This window comes from Oryza sativa, chromosome 4 (assembly GCF_034140825.1).
Source record: "Oryza sativa Japonica Group chromosome 4, ASM3414082v1".
Taxonomy (NCBI): domain Eukaryota; kingdom Viridiplantae; phylum Streptophyta; class Magnoliopsida; order Poales; family Poaceae; genus Oryza; species Oryza sativa.
In genome coordinates this window covers 4236154-4256659 of record NC_089038.1, presented here as the reverse complement: position 1 = coordinate 4256659, position 20506 = coordinate 4236154, and the positions used below count along the sequence as shown (strand labels likewise).

Sequence of the window (20506 nt, the reverse complement as noted above, 5' to 3'; positions counted from 1 at the left end):
ACCAGATCAAGTAGAGGAAAACACTCAAGAAGAAAACACTCAAGAGGGAAACACTCAGGGAAGGAATGTTCAAACAGAAAATAACCAAACTACCATAACAACACAAGAAACTTCCCAAACCCAAAACCCTCAAACTCAGTTTCACCAAACCCAAATCCCTCAAACTCAACTTCCTCGAACCCAAAGTCCACAAACTCAACTTCATCAAATCCAAATCCCTCAAACTCAACTTCCCTAAATCCAAAACCCCCAAACCCACATGCCTGACATGCAAATTCCCCAAACCCATTCACCTCATGTGCAAATTCCACAAAACCATATACCTCATGTGCAAATTCCACAAAGCCATATACCACAAGTGCAAATCCCCCTGATCCAAATACCCCAAATTCAAACATCTCAAACCAATATTCCACATGTGCAAGCACCACATACCCAGACAATCCAAAAGTCTAATCAGCACCCTCATGTTTTTTCCCTTTTCATATATAGCAACCAGACGCAACATATGAACAATGCTACATACTGCAAATGCCCAACCCAAACACCAGGCAGTACACAGGCCAAATCCCAAACCAAGTGGTTCAATTTCCATCAACACAACCCTATTTTCAGCCAACACAAGCAATAGATACCAAAAGCCCCTTTAGTCAAAACCTACAAATGGCACCCTAGTCAGTACACTTCAAAATATCAAACATCACAAAATACAATAGAGATACAAATCCCAATAAGTACCTGCGAGTATATAAAACAGCAATTGAAGCAGCAAGAGGAGATAACACGGCAAAAGCCAAAATTCTTCCAATCATGTTAGAAGGAATGGCATTGTCATGGTACAATTCCCCCCATGACAATCTACTCATGGGAGCACATGAGAGATACTTTTCGTGCAGGATTCATTGGGGCATATGAAGAACCAAAAGAGGTAGATAATTTGTATGCTATGAAACAGCTGCTAGGTGAGACTTTGAGGAGTTTCATTGTAAAATTTTCAAGAGTAAGATGCCAGATAAAACAAGTAGATGATGAAATGCTTATAGCAGCGGTAAAAAGGGCTTTGTAACCCGGACCTCTGCATTTTTATCTTGTAAGAAATAGGTCAAAAACAACAAAAGACTTGTTTGAAAATATTGAGAGTTTTACAAGAGGAGAAGAAGACGAGCTGAGACTACAAGCCGAAGAAGCAGCTTTGTTGGGTAAGAAGCAACCAAAGAACAAGCAAGTTTCCCAGGGGGATGAACAAAAGGGAGAAAATTCTGACAAGCCATGGAAAAAGTTCAAACAAGACTACAAGCATGAATAGGAAAAATAAGTAAACTTCCTTGGAGATGGCTAAAGCAATGGAGAAGGATTTTTCCAATAGGATGGAAAAGGAAAATACAAATGGGAAAACTCCCGAAGAGGAAGAAATCATTGGGGGCAATCCGGACGAGGTTGAGGCCAATGGTGGAATTCTGGCAGAGAAAGAGGAAGATGATAGAACAATGCAAGAGGCAAAGGAAGAGAAAATCAAATAGAATACAACAAATTCTGTCGAACACATGGTCCAGGAGGCCATTCTACAGAAAAATGCTATAGAAAGTTTTGCCAAATACATTGTCCATGAGGCCATTCTACAAAAGAATGCAGGCAAATGACTTACTGTTAGAAAAACAAATCAGCCAATATGAGAACAAGTATGAAGGAGCTCGTGACCAACGAGGGCAGAATGCTATAGAAGCACCACAAGTCATGAAAATAGAAGCAATTGAGGAAGCACTAAAAAGGGTGATCAATGCAATAACAGGGGGCTCATCATTGAGCATTAAGTCTAAAAGACAATGATAAGACAAATAAATCATGTGGGAACAAGCCATCAGTCAAATCCACCAGCTTACTCAAACACAGTGATCTCTTTTGGCCTAGAAGATGCAGTGGGAGTGTTTTTTTCCACATCAAGATCCTTTGGTAGTCTTGGTGGAAATAGCACTGTGTGAAGTGCAAAGAGTGTTGATTGATGGAGGAAGTTTAGCATATGTGCTTTTTATGACGCATTCAAGAAAATGCAAATACCAGAAGACAAGTTGACCAATGCAGGAGTACCCTTACAAGGTTTGGTGGACAAAAAGTATATGCAATTGGGAAAATATCTTTGCAGGTAGTGTTTGGTAAAAGTGATAATATGAGAAAGGAGGAAATAGTGTCTGATGTGGTCGATATGCCATATCATTACAATGCAATACTTCGAAGGTCAACAATCAATGTTTTCGAAGCAATAATACATCACAACTACATATGCATGACACTTCCAGGACCAAGAGGAGTAATAACAATTTGAGGTGGCCAACTAGCAGCAAGAAAGTTCGAACTCCAGGGAACACCAAATGTGAACGGAGTACATGTAGTTGATCAGAAACATGGAGAATACTCAAAAATGGAAAAAACAATCCCTGAAGGAAAAACAAGGAAAGTACAATTGGATGAACACGATCCTAGAAAATACATTCTGCTGGGTGAGAACTTGGAAAGACATGTTAAAGAAGAGATTTTGAAGGTTGTAAAGGACAATATGGATGTATTTGCCTAGTCACCAGAGGAGTTACAAGGAGTAGATAGAAGCTCGATTGAACACAATTTAGAAATCAAACTAGAGTACAAACCGAAAAAGCAAAAACTGAGAAAAATGTCATCAGATAGGCAGTAGGCCACGAAAGTTGAACTTGAGAAGCTGGTAAAAGAAAAAGTTATAAGAGAAGTCATGCATCCAGAATGGTTGACAAACCCAGTGTTGGTGAAAAAAACAAATGAAAAATGGAAAATGTGGGGTATGTGGTACCTGGGTACCTCACGGTTTGGTTGGGACCACATCGTCTAGGGTGGGCCGCGAGCCCATTCCTCTGTACGGCATGCGTTGTATGTATGGTAGGCAGTAAGGGATAAGGCAACATATCCCTTGTCTTGTAACAATTGGCAAGTACCCGGATTATAAGTGATACTGGGCCATGATTGGCGTCGGCTGCCTTAGGTCTATATAAAGGGTGCCGGCGGCAATCCTAAAGAAGACTTTTTTGACCATTTTTCCACTGGACACTGAGATAATCCTCCACACTGGACGTAGGGTATTACCTCATCCCGAGGGCCTGAACCAGGATAATCATCTGTGTCACCATCTTTCCTTGATCTAGCACACCCCATAAAATATATTGCCGATCCAAGAAATCGACAGTTGGAATGCCAGGTAGGGGGTGCTTGATCATTTTCAACGTGGAGATGGCATTCATCGGCGTTGAGATCGCGAATACCACCACTTTCCCCACCGCAACCCAATTTTCCTTCGGCGCATTCGACTTCGCTGCCGACAACTCCGACAAGCTCGGTCAGGTAAGTCCCGGTGTCGTCTGGCCATGACGCCGGGCCAGTCATGGCCCATCGCTTCCTTGCAGGAACCAAGTTCTCCTTCGGCAGCCTCGACTTCACCGCTACCAGCGCCGGCGTTCTCAGGCCAACTTTGCCAGATTTCCTGCCGCCGACAACCCCACCGCGGATGCTGTTCGGAGTCAGCAACTTCGCCGCCACCGCCGCAAGGGCACTTCAGGCCGGCAACCCCGTCGATGACTGTCCGATCGCCTCATGTCACGCCCTGAAGTTCCCCTCCCTTGCTCTAAATTCATAAAATAAATCGCCCGAAGAAATTGTTTAATTTAACCTAGAGATGAATCCCTAGTTAATAAATGCAAATAATCATCGGAATCGGCATGTGGAATTTTTCTTGGATTCTACATGTCAAAATATGCTAACAGGATTTTTAGTGGAATTTTCAGAGCATTGGAAATAATTTTAACCAATTAAAAATGAGCATGTGCAATATATAAATCCCTGGAAAATCCTTTCTTCTTTTCTTTTCCCTCCTTTTTCCTTCTCTTGGGCCCGGCCCATTCCCTCCCGTGCCGGCCCGCTTCACCTCCCCTCCCCGAAGTCCATCCCACCTCCCCTCTCCTCCCGAGCGCCGACAGGTGGGGCCCACCTGTCGGTCGTCCCTAACCTCCGGCAGCTGCCACCATCCGCCGCTGAAACCGCCGCCCACGCCGCCGCTTCCTCCGCATCCGCGCCCCACTCCGCGCCCACACGTCCCCACGTCGCCGCCCCACGCCCTGCCCTCTCCCGTCCGCGCGCGCGCCCGCACGGACGGGATTCGATTTGAATCCTCTCCCCCTCTCTCTCCTCCTCCACCTCTCCACGTCGTCGCCGCGGAACCACCGCTCCCGGCCACGTCCGGCCTCCCCACCTCTATATAACCGACCACCGCGCCTCTGTCCACCTTTTTCCCTCTTTCGCCGTCCGCTCCCGAGCTCCCTATCGCCCTAGCACTGTGCACCCACCCGCCGCCGCCATCTCCACCGCTCCGGCCGCCTCTAGCAGCTGCTAGGGTCGCCGCCGCACCCCGCCATCGGCGCCGCCGCGTCCGCCATCCCGAGGTCCACATCGTCCGCTGTTCTCCCGTCCAATTCCATTGCCGGAGCTCGCATCTCCTCGCACTCCGGTGAGCTTCCACCATTGCCGCCGCCTTCGATCGGCTATGTCGTGCGCCATGGACCACCTCCCTCTCTCTAACCCCTCCCAACCTTCTCTCTAGGTCCTCCCGCTTCCCGTCCGTCGTCCATCAGGGTTCGCCGGTCGCTCCTCGTCGCCGTTAGCCGTCGCCTCCCTCCGCGTCGGCCGGACTCCTTGGTGAGCACCGGGGCCCCTTCCTCTCTCCCTCTTTGCTACGCCGCTGCCTCCGTGCGCGCGCCGCCGCCCTCGCCATAACCGGCCGGCCGGCTTGAAGCCGAGCCGAGCCAGGCCGTCTTCCCCCCCCCTTTTTTGTGACACTGCCCAGTGGGCCCGCCTGCCAGCCGCCCCCTCTCCCTCTCTTAGTGCCGCTGACCAGTGGGGCCCGCATGTCGGCGCCGCCCCACCCCTTGCTGACGTCAGCCCTGGGGCAATATTGCGCAATAAATTGATTAAGGCTTTTCTTTAATAGTAAAAACACAGAGAATCTTCTAAAAATCATAACTAATTCATCCGAGCTCCGATTAAGTCCATTCAAGTCTCAGTAAATTCATAAAAATGTATAGAATCCATTAAAAATGGCTTTGCTCTCTGTTTCAGTAGTCTTATAGCATGTTTTGCTTGTGTGCTTTGTTTGTCGCGTAGATTTCGGCCGTTTCATCGATTCGCGGATTCTCGAAGACGTTGCTGTGGTCTCATCAGTGCGAGAGCAAGGCAAGTCATGCAATACAATTGATCATATTGTACCCAATTTACAAATATCCCGCATTTTTATTAAATATTGCATTGTTTTACAATATCATGTGGGATGGGTCCTATTACTCAGCTATATGTTGTTTCCCTTACGCCATTGATAACTTGGGTATTAAAATGACTAGATGTTGGTTTAGGAGATGCTTAGCCATGCTTAGTTCAACTAGTGCACAGAAGGGGGTCACATTAAAGCATAGACTTTGATTATTAGCAATAGCTTTGGATTAGTGCCACCGCAATGGTGTTGGTTAATTAAAATACACTACATGGTGGGCTGTGGGTGCATGGTTTTGCTAGACGTGCCCATGGCGATTAAGGACCGGTTCGCGGGATGCCCTGGAAGAACTTATCGTACTTACCACAAGCCAGCGTGGGCAACGGCTGGGCTTGTAGTGTAGCTTTTCTCTAGCCGACGTACCCAGGCGAGGGTGGGCGTGATGGAGTTGGGTCGTCCGGGGTGTCCGGTTGATCGGCTTCCGGATTCACCGTGGCACGAAAGGGGGGGCTGCCCGTTGCCTGCTGGGGACGGGGGCGAACCCTAAGGTGTGGTGCGATCGGTTAGAGAGGGTTATGCGAACGGTCCTGTCACGGCCTCTTTCCGGTATGTCGTGGTGGCATGTCGGCGCACGGGAACGTGTCGTGGGGCTGTGTCTTGTGGGTACAGTTGTACACCTCTGATCAGAGTAAAACTATTCGAATAGCCGTGCCCGCGGTTAGGGGCGGTCGACCAGATTCACCGTGAGTAGTTTCACCCTAGTTAGCTTTTGGAACTGGTTAGTTCAGGTGGTGGTTTGGGCCTGTTGCAACGTGGTGTAACGTTGGACAGTGATTGGTTAATATGGATTAATTACTACTACTGTTTTACTGCTTTCAACTACTGCTTTGAAATGCCGGCTTTATGCAAAAGAACCTTTAGCCTCCCTTGGATATACCCTGCATCATACCCCCTCTTCCGGTATGACTTGCTGAGTATAGTGGGTAGTACTCAGTCTTGCTCTCTTTTCCCCCTCACCAGAGTTGAAGTTCTTCTCAGTTGGAGATGTCTTGAAGAGGTTGGTTTCGTCGCTGCCGTCAAGGGTTGCCTGTGGAATGGAATCGCCCGCTGCAGGAGTCAAGTCTTCAGGCTCAGCTCGCTTTACCTTTTCCGCTGCATTTGTAATCTTTTATATTTTTGTAAGACATGGATCTGTATGTCAATAATTGTCGTTTGTGTACCCTGGCTGGTCCTGGACAGGGGTTTAATACACATTCAGCTTAGAAATTCTGGTTCGTGAATTTCTGGGCGTGACACCTCACCACCCCCGCGACATCCGGGACACCATGGCCGCTCCAAACGCAACCGCCCCCGGCTGCCCCGGGAACTCAGATCCCGCTGGGTCGAGTTCCTTGTGACTCAGAGATCCGACTCGATCTCGGAGAGCTCCAACAACACGCCGACCTCAAGCCGTCGGCCCCAAGAGATCTTCATCGCCTTTCAGGAGACGGATGAGGAGAGGAGGAGCGCCGCATCCAACCTCAACCGGCGCTTGAACGAGCTGCGACAACGTGGTTGCGCCGCCCAAGACGCTATCCTCCAGACCAAGCTGGGAGAGCGTGATGTATTCACCATGCCTCAGAACAACAAGATCACCGCCAAGGCCCTCCTCGACAACATCCAGGTCCCAAACGACCCGGCCATCAACACCACTATCGCTCAGGTGAGAGCCATGGTGGAGGCGGCCACCTTCCAGCACGCTGAGGTAGCGCCGACTGCCTCCATCGTTGGCGGTTCTTCCAGCAACAGACCATCCCAACAGCAACATGCCGGGTCAAAGCACATCGAGGCGTCCCAAGCAGGAAGCTCGCGCCCAAGTCTGCGCACAAGTGATTTGCGCGACAAGATCGAAGCTAGACGCCGATCTCCGCAACGTCATGAATGAGTGTTGCCAGCTCCGTGACGCCGAGCAGCTACGGATAAACGAGGATGACCTCGACACCGGCTGCCGCCATGCCGACATCCAAGCCGACAGCTGCATCGTTGTCCACCGACCATACCATGATTACCGCGACCACTCGCCGGATCCCCTCTTGCATCGCGATGACGGTGCTGAGGGCATCCCGGCCATCACAAACAACCTACGCCGAGTCAGATGGCCGGCCAACTTCAAGCCCATGGGGATTGACAAATATGACAACAAGACGGACCCCAGCGCATGGCTCACCGTCTACTCCACCACCATCCAAGCTGCCGGTTGCGACTAGCTGGTCATGGCAAACTATTTGCCGGTCATGTTGACTATAGCAACCCGAGCATGGCTGATAGGACTCCTGAAGTACACCATTAACAGCTGGTCCGAATTGAAGGCCTAGTTCATCGCCAACTTCCAGGGTACCTTTCCTCACCCGGGTACTCAGTAGGATCTATACCAGATCATCTAGGGTGACGGCGAGAGCTTCTTCGACTACATCCGCCGCTTCACGGAGTGGCGCAATACCATTCCCCACGTTGCTGACAAGGAAGTGATGACTGCCTTTCATCAAGGCTGCAAGAACGAAGACTTCATCAAGTGGTGGGCCTGCAAGACTTCACTTGGCGGAAGCGCCGCCCTCACCGTTCGCCAAATGTTCGACTGCACCAACAAAGATGCCAACTCCGAGCTCGTGGTCTACTCACAAATCAAGAAGAGGCCGCCGTACCAGCCTCACCGTGACAACGACTCCTCCCGCAATAGGCCGTTCAAGTGCAAGAGTGAGGAGGAGGTCAATGCCGTCGAGTGTAGTGGCAGCCAGCGCAAATTCTGCCAACCAAAGAAGGACGACTTCGACAAGATGATGGACGGCCCATGCCCGTAACACCCTGAGCTCAAGCACGCTGCCAAAACCTGCTGGCTAGTCACGCAATACCCCTAGCAGCTCGCCGACAAGGGTAACTCGGGGGGAAAGCCACGCGACAACCCTCAAGACGATGGCAAGGCCAATTCGCCCACCTTCCCGAGTCCCCATGCCGAGCACAACCACATCTATGGCGGCCCTGACGCATATGAATCCCGCCGCAAGCAATACTTAAGGTGGACCGAGACCCCCATCACTGTCTCCGACACGCCGCAATACTTAAGGTGGACCGAGACCCCCATCACTTTTGATCGGTCCGATCACCCCGACCATGTGCCTCACCCGGGGCGCTACCCACTCATCCTCGACCCGATCCGTGGAAGGAGTGCGGCTCAAGAGGGTGCTCATCGATGGCGGCAGTGCCCTTAACATCCTATTCTCCAAAACTTTCAGGTGAACACGCAAAGATGTAGCCTAGAGGAGGGGGGTTGAATACGCTTTCCTGAAATTCACAAACAAATTGCAGCGGTAAAATTCAGCAGGACCGGAACTTCCGGTTGTGGAACACCGGACGTTCCAGTCTGCTCAGACTGTCCGGAACTTCTGGTGTTCTAAACACCGGAACTTCCGAGCAACAGAAAAACCTGTAAATTAGCAGACACTTAAACTAAATTGCACGAAATAAACTACAGGAAGACAGAGCAGATACACAATCACAGCAGCATGCACAGAATCATCACAGAGAAGACAAGGGCGATTTTTTCCCGAAGTTCGGATCTTTCGATCCTACTCTCCGTTGAGGTGCTCCCAATAGCCGGCTCTCGATTAACCCCTTGCCTCACCTGTGCGAAGAATCCAGAAGAAGTCCTTGGCCTTCAACTCAACACTCCTAGGTCATTTTCTAGAATTTGAGTGACCACCAAGATCCAACTCACAAATCCTTCTAGAAAAGACCACAAGTGCAAGTTGCTCTACCGAGGAGAACCTCTGAAATCTCAGCAAAAGAATCTTTACTCATTTACCTTGTTTCCTTGCGGAGGTGAGGAAAACCTTCACAAACTTTCCCGGGATATCCACAAGATCTTTGGAAGCTCGCAGGCGACACCTAACCGTCTAGGAGATGATCTCCAAGAGTAATAAGCCCCAAGTGACAGCCCACAAGATATCCAAAGTGCTCAACCACACCTAGTCTTCAAAGCATCTCCAAATCACTCCTACACTCTCATCTATTCTGACAATCTCACAAGAAAGGCTCTAGATTTGAGTGGAGGAAGCAAAGGGATCTTGGGAGAGGCTAAAACAACCTAGGGTGTGAAAGAACTGAAGTGAAAATGGCCAAAAAGTAAGCTGGGTGCGATCTAGATATATATAACGGCTAGGTGACGTCATCTAGCCGTTACTCGCATTTTTTCACACCTAGTCCCTGGACCCGGAACTTCCGGCCAGCCTTCTCTATCCGGACTGGACCTATTTGAAAAATGTCTCCAGAAAATTTTTTATCACTAGGAACCCACTAAGAGCACTTTTTATATCTCAAAACCACACTTGAAACTCCTCTTAATAGTACGGTTTTTCCTAAAACTCGATTTCAAAAATTAAACTAACCTATTGACCTTCTGTCGCGTCCCAAAACGACCCTAAAATATACCCTTTAAATTATGCCTAGAATAATTAAAATCCTTGTGAAAGCCTTCAAAAATTAAAATGTGCAAAGTTAAAAGTCAATTAAGGCTTGGAGGTTTTTTGTATATTTCCTAAAAGCCTAAAATGTGTAAATAAATTTTAGTGGAATTTTCAGAGCACAAATAATAATTAATAAGAAATAAACAAAGTTGAAATGATTTTATAAAAAGAAAAACCCTAAAAACCCTCCCTCCCCCTCTTGGGCCGCCTCGGCCCATCTCCCTCCCCCTCTCTCTCCTCTCTCCGCGGCCCACTCGGCCTCCTCCCCGCGAGCGCGCCGCTGACGGGCGGGCCCGCCCGCCACCCTCGCTGACGGGTGGGGCCCACCCGTCATCCCCTTCCTCCCGCCGCTCCCGCCGCCCCACCCGCGCCAAGCGCCGCCGCCGCCGCCGATTCCGCTGCATCCCGCCGTCCCCGTGTGCAAGTAGGGGGAATTATTCCCCGGGATCCCCTCCCCCTTTCCCCCCATTTTTCCTTCTCTCTCCCTCATTCAAACGGGCGGATTTGCCCCCACAAATCTCGCCGGCGCCATTGATGGCGGCCGGACCTCCCGCGCCTATTCCTTCCCCGCCGGCCGCCCTCTCCCCCTTCCAACCCTATTTAAACCCTCCCCGCGCTTCTCCAGTCCGTTTCCGCCTCTTGCCGCCCTTCCTCCTCGCCGGATTCGAGCTCGCGCCGTCGCTCTCTCTCTCCGCCGTCGCCGCCGAGCACCGGTCCGCCGCCGTCGTCGCCCCGGACCCCCTCCCACCTCGGCGCCGCCTCCTTCGGCTTCGCCGCATCCTCGCCGACCTCGTCCACCTCTCCGTTTCGGTCGCCGACCGCCGGAGCACCGTCGACCCCGTCCACCCGAGCCGTGCCGCCGCCATCCTCCGCTCCGGTCGCCGTTTCCGTCGTCGCCGTCGACCCGAGGTGAGCCGTGGACTGCCGCTTCGTTTCCCCCTTTCCCTCCCCTCTCTCGGTCGCCGCTCCGCCGTGCCTATGGCCGCCGCCGGCGATCATAGGGGCGCGGGCGCGCCGCCTCCCGCCGGCCTCCTGGCGCGCCTAGCGGCTGCCGCGTGGGGCCCGGCCGTCAGCCGCCCGCTCCCTCGGGTGCGGCTGACGCGTGGGGCCCACGGCGCCGGCCGGTGTGAGCCGGGTGCACCCGGTCCACCGTGGACCGTGAGGCTGCCGCGTGGGTCCCACTCCCATGGACCCGGTCCGCGCGCCCTCTCCCCCGGCTGACGCAATAAATCTCTTTTTGATTAAAATTTAAATGAAGAAATTCGAAAATGTTCATTAAAAGAGCATATAAACTTCAAATGGCCATAACTTGGCCATTTGAACTCGGAATTGGACCGTTCAAGTCTCTAATTTTTCCTTAACAAGTCAAGAACCCATTTTTGTGCTTTGTTCCTGCTTGTTATATGGAGTTTACTATAGTAAAAGCCCTTTTCTTTTCCGTTGGTCGTGTAGATGCTGCAGCTTCGGAAGATCCGCTCTTCGTGGAGGTTGAAGCCGGCGTTTGGGAAAGCGAGCAAGGCAAGTCACATCATCTTTGAACATATTGGATCCCACTTTGTGAAATTATTTTGATTTAAATTAATGCATTATCGCTTTATTTAAATTCCCGCGTTATCACTGTTTTATTTAGCCATGCCTATTTACCTTTGTTATGACCTTATTATTGTTATTGTTATTATTACCTTGTTCACCCTAGAATAAACAAAACCCTAGCTAGTGGGCACTCTACTCATGGTTCCCCTAGTAAGAATTTAGGTAGATGCTTCGCTGATTAATAGGACAACATTAGGTGGTTTTTATAACTTTAGACTTTGGTAATATTCATATCACTTGAACATATTGGAATGGTTGGATTATTGTGGAATTGGATGCACACCTCCCCCTCTATTCAAAACCCTCAAAATGGTTTTAGGCTGGGCTCGGGGTGCATGGTTTCGATAGTAGCACCTCGGCCACATAAGGACCGGTCTTCGGGCCTCTGTTGCAAAGCACTACCGTACTTCCACATGTCTAGTGGGTAAGGCTTAGTTTGTGGCTCAGTCTGGTTATAAACAAAAGTACACGGATGGAGATGGACGAAGTCGGGGGTCGATGGACATCTCTAGGATAAATGAAGGCTACACGAGCTGCGGCCCGGTAGTCGAGATCTCATAGCACAGGGCTGGTGTCCTGCTGCAAGGGGCTCAGTCCTGCCTACCTGTCCCGGAGGTTCCGGCCGTAGGTGGGGTTGGGTCGGTACTCTTGTCAATGGCTAGGATGGGTTGGGAACTATGTCATGTCTTCCGTCCATATGCCGTGGTGGTATGTGGCACGTGGTTGCACGTGAGGAAGACGTGTCTTGTGGGTAAAGATGTACACCTCTGATCAGAGTAAAACCTATTCGAATAGCCGCGCCCTCAGTTATGGGCAAGCCTAGCAATGTACCCAAGTTAGTGTTTTTAATTCTTAAAACCTGCTTAACAACTAAAATGTGGAATGGTTGGCCTGGGTTGGCTTGGGACGAGCTGGGACCCAGGGTCGGGTTGCCAGTTTGGTCTGAATCATCGTAGGCCTTGGGTTAAGGCAGGTTCGTGTGGGTTCACGGCCTTGTTTAATAATACTAAATAGTTCTAGGATCGTGTTTTAAATTTAGCTTTGAGCAACTAAGAGTCTTTTAAATGCTGTTTACTGCAAACCCTAACCCCTATACTATAACTCCATTGTACTCCTTTGCATTTATATTGCACTTGTGGGTGTGTCTTGTTGAGTACGGTGGTTGTACTTAGTCTTACTCAATTTTTCCCAAACCCAGAAGAGAAGCTCCTGGATGATGAAGGCTTTGGTGTTTAGCTCGTGCCTGCCGTCAAGCGCCTGTGGTCGTCGCCCTAGTCTTCCGCTGTTTTTCGTTGTCTTTGAGTGTGCTGGGCCCTCGTCGCCCATGTAATAATTAACTATTTACGCTTCCGCTTGTTAAACTCTGAATTGTATCAACTTTTGGTGTACGTTGCCTCCTGGGACAAGGAATAATACACGCACGTAAGGAACGCCCGCTGGGTTATTTCCGGTCGTGACACCTTCGAGCTTCAAATCCGCTTTGAATGAATGCTGTAGGGGTCTGCAAGCATCTCTTGATCACCTAAGATCACCTTGGGACTAATTACCTGAATGTCTCAATAAACACATTAGTCCCTTAACTTTATTCATCATTAATCACTAAAACCCACTAGGGGGATAAATGCAACTTCATCAGGGACAAGGGTTTGCCATATTCCATGCTCCCGAGAAAATCGCCCTTCGATGCCATTATCCCCGGCACGTCATCGACCCCACTCAAACAAGTCACTCTGCCGGTCACTTTCGGCAACCTCGACAACTTCCGCACAGAGAACGTGGTCTCCGAGGTCACTGACTTCGAAACGTCCTACCAAGGCATCTTCGATAGGCCCGCCATGGCAAAATTCATGGCCGTCCCTCAGTACGTCTATGCCATGTTGAAGATGCCAGCCCCAACAGCATCATCTCACTTCAGGCTGACATCAGGCAGTCCTTCGTGTGCGACAAGGAAAGTTGCGACAAGGCCCAATCCATCAAGGCTTCACTGCAACAGCAGTCCATCGCCACTGACATCGCCAACAAGTCACCCGGCGAACCAGAGTTCCCAGCGGCAAAAGCACCAAAACTCTCCATGGGTGCCTGCGACGCACCCACCAAAAAGATCATCCTCGACCCGTTGACTCTGGAGAAAACGGTGGTCATCGGCGCCGGGTTGGGCGACAAATAGGAAAGTGCGCTCGTCAGCTTCCTTGGGCCAACAAAGACATTTTCGCATGGAAGCCTTCTGACATGCCTAGTGTCCCAAGGAAAGTTGCCAAGCACGCCTTGCATGTGCGTCCAGACGCCAAACCAATCAAGCAACGTCTTCGTCGCTTCGCTGTCGACCGCAACGAAATAATTAGGGATGAAATTTAAAAACTCTTAGCTGCTGGTTTCATCAAGGAGGTGTATCACCCGGATTGGTTGGCCAATCCTGTTCTTGTAAGAAAAAGAAATAAGCAATGGTGTATGTGCGTTGATTATACTGATCTTAACAGGGCTTGCCCCAAGGACTCCTTCGGGCTCCCACACATTGACTAGGCAGTGGTCTCTACGGCTGGGTGCGAGCTGCTCTCCTTCCTCGACGTGTACTCGGGCTACCACCAGATCGCCCTCAAAGAGGATGACTGCATAAAGACCTCCTTCATCACGCCGTTTGGCGCCTACTGCTACATCACCATACCCTTCAGGCTCAAGAACGCTGGAGCAACCTACCAATGAACAATGCAGAGGTGCCTACACGACCAGCTCGGGCGTAACGTGGAGGCCTACATCGATGACGTCGTCATCAAGACCCGGGCGCACGAGGATTTCATCACCGACCTGGAGGAAACCTTCAACAACCTTTGCGCCTTCAAGTTCAAGCTTAAACTCGAGAAGTGCACTTTCGGCGTGTCGTCGGGAAAGCTACTTGGCTTCATGATCTCAAGGCACGGCATCGATGCCAACCCAGGAAAAATAGCGGCAATTCACTCCATGTAGCCGCGTGCCAACCAGAGGGAACTACAGAAGCAGACAGGGTGTATGGCCTCGCTCAGTTGCTTCACTTCAAGGCTGGGCGAGCACGGCATGCCATTCTTCAAATTGCTCAAGAAGACTGACAATTTCACCTGGAACGACGAAGCTCAATCCGCCTTCAACGACTTCAAGCGTTTCCTCACCAGCCCACCAGTGCTCACGGCGCTGCTCCCCCAAGAGCTGATTCTCCTTTATATCGCAGCGACCACACATGTGGTAAGCACGGTGCTGGTCAAAAAATCCAGCGCCCGGTCTACTTCATCAGCGAGGTCCTCACCGACTCGAAGACAAGATACACTCAAATCCAGAAGATGTTGTACGCCATATTCATCACCGCCTGCAAGCTCAGTCACTACCTTCAAGCTCATCTAATATCGATCGTCACCACACTCCCACTGAAGGACATCACGTTCAACAAGGAGGCCACCGGTGGCATTGCCAAGTGGGCACTTGAGTTGATAGCCATCGACACCTCTTTTCAACCAAGGGTGGCCATCAAGTCTCAGGTCCTGGCTGACTTAATCGCCAAGTGGACGGAAGAACAGCAGCCGGGCGACAAGCCTGACTCGGCGCACTGGCAGCTCTTTTTCGACGGATCGTTCATGGCGTCAGGTGCCAGCTCAGGCGCTGTGTTGACATCACCCAAGAGAGAAAAACTACGCTACGTCCTCCAGCTCCACTTCCCTGCTTCCAACAATGATGCCGAGTATGAAGCTCTTCTACATGGCTTGCGCATCGCCATTGCCCTAGGCATCCGCCGGGTAATGACCAAAGACGACTCTCAGCTCGTTGTCTCCCAAGTGAAGGACTAGCATTGCTCTGACGACAAGATGGTGTCTTATTGCCAGGAGGTCCGCAAGTTAGAGGACAAGTTCGATGGCCTCGAGCTCACTCACATCAGCCGAATGACAATGCCGAGGCTGACACACTCTCCCGCATTGGATCCAGATGGGAGCCGGTCCCACCCAGTGTCTTCCTCGAGCGACTCGGCAAGCCGTCCATCGACAAGGGCAAGACTACAACACCTCAGGTACTCGCCGTCTCTGATGACTAGCAGGTCCCGCTGCCCACATACATTAGAGACGGTGTTCTGCCCTCTGACAGACCCCTCGCCAAGAAAATTTCAAGACAATCCAAATACTACTCCATTGTCGATGGCGAATTATACTTCTGGGGAACCATGGGGATCCTCATGAAATGAATATGATAAGAAGAAGGGAGAGACTTGCTGACCGAGAGCCACTCGGGTATATGCGACAATCACGCCGCCTCCAATACACTCCTCGGAAAGGCCTACTGTCAAGGATTCTTCTGGCAGACCGTGGTCACAGATGCCAAAAAAGTCGTCTACACCTGTAAGGGATGCCAATTCTTCGCCCACAACACCAACGTGCCGGCCAATGAACTCCAAACGATCCCAATTTCTTGGTCATTCGCAGTATGGGGCCTCGATATGGTCGGCCCCTTCAAGAAAGCTCCAGGTGGAATCACCCACTTGTTCGTCTGCATCGACAAGTTCAGTAAATGCATAGAGGCAAAGCAGGTCGTCAAGATCACTGCTGCCAACGCCAAGGAATTCATGAAGGGGTAGTCTACCGCTTTGGAGTACCCAACCGTATCATTACTGACAATGGCACTCAGTTCACCGGCTCCGTATTCCAAGAATATTAAGAAGAGCTTGGCATCAAAATCTGCTATGCATCCGTCGTGCACCCGGCAGGCAATGGCCAAGTGGAGCGCGCCAACGGCATGGTGTTGCAAGGCATCAAGACATGGATCTTCGACCACTAAAGCCCTAGGCTGGCAAATGGGTACAAGAACTTCCATCAGTTTTGTGGTCACGTACTACACCAAGTCGAGCTACGGTGCAGACCCCGAGCTTTTTGTGCTACAGAGCAGAAACAGTCCTCCCCACCGGGTTGTCACTCAGCTCTCACCATGTTCGCCACTATGATGAATGCAAAGCCGAGAAGGTGGCACAGAAAGACAACATTCAGCAAGAAGAGGAGCGAGAAGCCGCAATCAATGAGTCGGCTCGATATCAGCAGCTCCCATAGTCGCAATGTTCACGACCGCTCATTCTCGGTTGGCGACCTAGTCCTGCGCCAAGTGCAAACCACCAGAGATCAACACAAGCTATCGCCACCGTGGGAAGCGCCATACAGGGTCACCACCGTCATTCGCCCAGGATCCTACCGACTAGCGACCATGGAGGGGGAAGACATCACCAACTCATGGAACATAGAGCATCTTCGTCAGTTTTTTGTGTAAGCTCCTTAGTGATATGAAAGAAACATTACACTTTGATCAATTCATCATGGGCTCCAACTCGAAACACACCCTTTGTGTCCATTGGCCCTAGGCAAGCTCTATACGCCTGGGGGCTGCGCCGCAAGTCGGGGGCTGCGTCCTCAACCAGTCGGCACGATTCCACCAACCCTAGGCAGGCTCTATATGCCTGGGGGCTGCGCCACAAGCCGGAGGCTGAGTCTTCACCAGGCCGGCACGACTCCTCCACCCCTGGGTAGGCCCTACACGCCTGGGGGCTGCGCAGCAAGCCGGGGGCTATGTCCTTAACCAGCCGGCATGACCACACCACCCCTAGACAGGATCTATATGCCTGGGGGCTGCACCGCATGCTGGAGGCTGCTTCTTCACCTGGCCGGCACGACTCCACCGCCCCTAGGCGGGCCCTACAAGCCTGGGGGATGTGCCGCAAGCCGGGGGCTGCGTCCTCAACCAGCCGGCACAACTCCACCACCCCTATAGGGAGGCTCTATACGCCTGTGGGCTACACCGCAAGCTGAAGGCCGAGTCTTCACCTAGCCGGCACGACTCTGTTGACGGTCGTTATCGATCAGTTTCGACGGTCAATATTACCAAAATAGGGGAGAACTAGTGATGCTTGCAATGCATAAATGTGTTAGAGTAATAATATTCCACTAGTATTATGTTTACTAACCTTTTGCAGAGAATGACAATAAAGTGAAGGAGAATCTACATGAACGTAAATGATAAATCAATCGGACGATGTCGAGAACCAGACTTATGAATAAGTGGGCCAAGAACTCAGAACTGACATGATGAATTGGGCCAAAATTCAAAAGTCTGCGGAGATGAACAATGCAGGAGGACACCAGCCGAAATTGGGCTGGATTGGGCTGACCCCAGGTTCGGCCGAACCTGGTGATTCGGCCGAACCCATCTCATCGCCGCTGGATGCAGGGTTTCTTCTAAACGGCGTGGATCACTCCCCAATGACGGTTGCAGGGTATTACCGACTATTCCAATCGTCACAACCGTCATTACCTGCCTATATAAGGACTTCACCTCCTCACTTCACTCACACACCTCAAGCAATTAGCTCTCTCATTTCTCTCAAGCTTAGTTTAGTAGTATCTAGCTGGTGGAATAGGAATAGAGTAGAAATCGGAGTCCGGAAGCCTTCGGAAGAGTTCAGGTATGGCTCTAGCAGCTTTCCTTTCCTCTTTTGTAAGCTTTGTACTTTTATTAGAATACTCTTCTAAATGCATTTATGGTATTGAAATACTTTCCGAGTATATGAGTACCTATTTTACATTATGTTCTTGTTATACTGAATATACGGCCAGCTTATCTGGGAGATGCTTTGGTGCGGGTATAATGTTTGTTTATGCAATTACTCTATGTCATCACGATGATATTAGAGTAGTATCTAGTAGTTTAGACGTGGTGTCTAGATTACGGGATATCATTATTTGGGGTTATATATTACGGATGAGAGGTGGGCCACTGTTGGTGATAGCTCAGTACGGGTATTCCTCCGTGCCTATATATAATCCTAAGTTAATTCCCTGGGGAGGGTATTCCTCCGTATTTAGCCCCGGTTATATGGTCATGACGGGCTGTCGTAAGGAACTCGGCAGTCAGGGGTGGCTTCTCGAAGTACCAGGAGGGCATCGGAAAGAGGGTATTAGCTAGTATATCAGTTAACTAGGATGCATGTATACTATGTATATTAGAAGTATAGGAATAGATTATCTTTCTCTTTTCTTTCCACTTAGCTTAGATAATATATTATGAGATTGAGTAGTTAATGCTTGTGTGTCACTCTACCCTTGGATTGTCTTAACCCTTGCTTAGAATATGATTATCACAAGCAATATATAAATTATTAGTCAAGTTATCTCTACATGATCTTCCCAATGGATAAAATAAATACGATACCCTTGGAATACTCTTGGGTGAAATGATACAATGGTATATCCGTGCGCTTGCGGATGAACTCTATAACCATAATATACCAGAAGTATTTCTGCGCCATTGCTGGGAATTATATTTCTAGTAATGTAGTTAAGAAATACCAACAAGCATTTCTGGCGCCGTTGCTGGGGATTATATTTCTAGTAATGTCATTAAGAAATACCAACAAGCATTTCTGGCGCCGTTGCCGGGGAAGATTCATAATAGAGATTACTTGAACTAATATTTTATATTTGCCTCTGTATAATCATTTTCCTTTGCAGACCTTGGTTGTTTTCACTTTTGTTGTGAAAATAGGGTAGTGCATGACTGGTTTCAACTTGCCGGAAAACTTCAAAGAAAATCCGGAAGCTTTCTTCTGGAGCGTCAGACCGCGAGTCGTTGCTTCGCAGAAAACTCTACCGACAGAGAAACCAGCCATACCAGCGCCACCGACTTTCAAGACTATGGCTAGCAAGACTCTCCATGAGTTCACTGCTCCCTCTGCTGACAATGTGGCCATTGGGCCACAGATCAACATGGGAGACGTGGATTTCGACTTGAAGTCCAGCCTCATCACAATGGCGCAGGCTAGCCCGTTCTGTGGCAAGCCTAATGAGGATGCCAACGCTCATCTGCAACAATTCCTGGAGATTTGTAGCACGTACACCATCAAGGGCGTCAGTCCCGACACCGTCAGGCTACGACTGTTTCCGTTCTCCCTTCTCGGGAGAGCGAAGCAGTGGTTCTATGCCAACCGTGCTGCTGTCAACACCTAGGATAAATGCTCTACGGCATTCCTCTCGAAGTTCTTCCCGATGGGCAAAACCAATGCCCTTCGTGGAAGGATTTCAAGTTTCTAGGAGACAAGGGATGAGTCTATTCCTGAAGCGTGGGAACGTCTACAAGAATATGTGGCCGCCTGTCCTCATCATGGGATGGACGACTAGCTGATCTTGCAGAAATTTTACAATGGACTCACCTGGACGCGGCAGCTGGAGGAGCTTTCTTCTCTAAAACTGTTCAAGGAGCTGTTGATCTGACAGAGTAGATGGTCTCCAATATGGGTTGGAGCGAGGAATGACTCCAGACCCGTCAGCGAGGCATGCACACCGTCAAGGAGACGGAACTACTTGCTGCCAAGCTGGACCTCATAATGAAACTGTTGGACAACCATGAGAAACGGCCACAAGGCACCGTCAAGGCCTTGGACTCTCACGTCATATGTGAGGTCTGCGGCAACACGGGTCATTCTGGGAATGACTGCACGGAAACCCGTGAGGAGGCGATGTACATGGGCAACAACAATAACGGGTATCGTCCACAAGGAGGTCAAGAACAATAACGGGTATCGTCCACAAGGAGGTCAAGGGTGGAACCAACCACGCCCATATTATCTAGGAGGTAACAATAACGGTAACTTCTCTAACCAGCCCTCCTTAAAGGATCTTGTTTTTGCACAAGCTAAAACCACTGATACGCTAAGCAGGAAGCTTGCTGCCATTGATAAGGTCCTAGAGAACATAAATGTCAAGCTAGATGGCTTTGCTTCTGCTTTTCAAAATCAGCTGAGCTTCAATAAAATGATAGAAACCCAGTTAGCTCAGCTAGCATCCTTAGTCCCTGCATATGAAACTGGAAGGATTCCGGGGCAACCCGACTCCTCCATCGAAAATGTTAAGGTGATCACAACGAGAGGAGGTAAGTCCACTCGTGATCCGCCGTATCCTAACCCTGCAGGAAGTAATGGGATATCAAAAGAAGCACCATCCAATGACTCGGCTGACAAGGAAGTTCAGCCAGAAAAGACAGTGCCGCAGGAGTACTGCGACACGCGGTTGCTGCCATTCCATGAACGAAGTAGGAAACCATCAGTGGATGAGCAATTCGCTCATTTTGTTGAAGTAATCCAGAAGAT

The 20506-nt window shown here is 50.1% G+C and overlaps 2 non-coding genes across 2 annotated transcripts; one reads left to right on the top strand and one right to left on the bottom strand.

Moving 5' to 3' along the window:
* The first annotated feature begins 7540 nt into the window (after nt 1-7540).
* LOC112938880 (small nucleolar RNA Z256) lies at nt 7541-7634 on the top strand. The gene has a single exon (XR_003242199.1). It is a non-coding gene; the product is annotated as a small nucleolar RNA Z256 (small nucleolar RNA).
* An 11787-nt stretch (nt 7635-19421) lies between these two features.
* On the bottom strand, nt 19422-19528 carry LOC112938854 (small nucleolar RNA R71). The gene has a single exon (XR_003242174.1). It is a non-coding gene; the product is annotated as a small nucleolar RNA R71 (small nucleolar RNA).
* Nucleotides 19529-20506: the final 978 nt, after the last annotated feature.